Genomic DNA, 1,901 nt, shown 5'->3' with positions numbered 1-1,901 from the left:
ATATGAGATCAGGTTCAATGATCCGGGTTCAGCCTTGACTGCTCTGTAGAAGCTGCTTCTTGGGAGTGCACAGTCTACTTTAAAGAGCTCTCAACTTGGACACGTCAGTCTTATGTGGAAAAGAATGCAGAATTTGCATTTAACTTTTACAATTGCTTGTGCAGATGAGCTTTTTCTTAGACTTGAATCTTTCCTCTTTTAAAACTCTGTTTTCCTCTGTGGTAACCACAGCATTTCGGTATATTCTAATGAAGCCTCCCCCCGACTTCATATTATCATTAGCCTGACTTATCAATTTTACTAACTCCCATACTTTATATTTGGAGTTATTCCATTAACATAACTAATAAGTAGGAAAAAAGAACCAGTTAAAGACCTAAATAATATTTCTCTAAAGATTATCATTTCATAAACTTATGGGATACTGGTATCTCATTTTATATAATATATAATATGTATTATAATATATCATTATATACCTCTCATTTTATATAATATATATTATATAATTTTTTCATCATATGTACTATAAGCTTATAATTTATCACTTGCTCTATATTCTGAATTTACTACTTCAATAAGCTCATTTATTTTGTTAAGATGGCTAATGAGAATGTAGAAGAGTACAACCTATGATCTTTATTTCTAATTAAACCTCAGTTAATATCATTGTTACTATAACTGATTAATTTTATCTTATCTCACCTACTTTATCTGACTTGCCTAATTAAAATTTCATTTTATTTTTCTGTTTAAGGCTTATGGGGAAAAATCGTGCTTCAATTTTTAGTATGTATTTTGTGGCTAGATTTTGTTCCTTTTAAATATCCCCTCCTTGAATAAACATTTAACTGTTAATATTAAGTAACAAGATTGAAAATGCTTTGTAAGAAGAGACCACATGCTGGCAGCATCTTCCTCTAGAGACCAATGAGTTGATTCCAACAAATGGTGTCTGAGGAGGAAGCCACCTCTCCCCTCCTTGTGTCCCCATTGGGGTCCTGCAGGCCCTCACTTTCTACAACATCCTCCAGTTTATTACCTTGAAACTTGGCCAAAAACATCTTTAACTAAAACTCATGATCACTGCCAGTATCACTGTGCATTTCATGCATCATCTTGCACTCATACTTAATGCTTGGCCCATGCATTTAATAATTACTCAAAGGTTGGTTTTAATAATAATGTTAAACTACAGATTTTTGATGGAAAGTTGGAGTCTGTATAGCTTTGGATGTACTGAATGGTTCTATAAGATCTAGCTAGGAAATAAGAATAATGAATAATGGAATTTTAAAACTTAGTAGTAATAAATGAGTTGAGGTCTTTCTAATCACTTTTTATTTTAAGCAAGATACAAGCAATGACAACACTTGTTAAATGTATTAAAGGCTGGGTGACATATAATTTAAATTTAAAGAATGGACTTGCCATGCAAGAGCCATCAGGATAACCTCATGAGTTAGTGGCATCTGGGCATAGGGCTCCTAGTTTTGGCCTCATCCAAGTAAGCTTATATGCAGAGTACATCACGAGAAATGCAGGGCTGGATGAACCACAAGCTGGAATCAAGACTGCCAGGAGAAATATCAATAACCTCACATATGCAGATAACACCACCCTTATGGCAGAAAGTGAAGAAGAACTAAAGAGCCTCTTGATGAAAGTGAAAGAGGAGAGTGAAAAATTTGGCTTAAAGCTCAACATTCAGAAAACTAAGACCATGGCATCCGGTCCCATTACTTCATGGCAAATAGATGGGGAAACAGTGGAAACAGTGGCTGACTTTATTTTGGGGGGCTCCAAAATCACTGCAGATGGTGACTGCAGCCATGAAATTAAAAGAAACTTACTTCTTAGAAGAAAAGTTATGACCAACTTAGATAGCATATTAAAAAGCA

Source organism: Bos indicus, chromosome X (assembly GCF_029378745.1).
Source record: "Bos indicus isolate NIAB-ARS_2022 breed Sahiwal x Tharparkar chromosome X, NIAB-ARS_B.indTharparkar_mat_pri_1.0, whole genome shotgun sequence".
NCBI classification, from domain to species: Eukaryota; Metazoa; Chordata; class Mammalia; order Artiodactyla; family Bovidae; genus Bos; species Bos indicus.
This window is presented reverse-complemented; position numbering follows the sequence as displayed.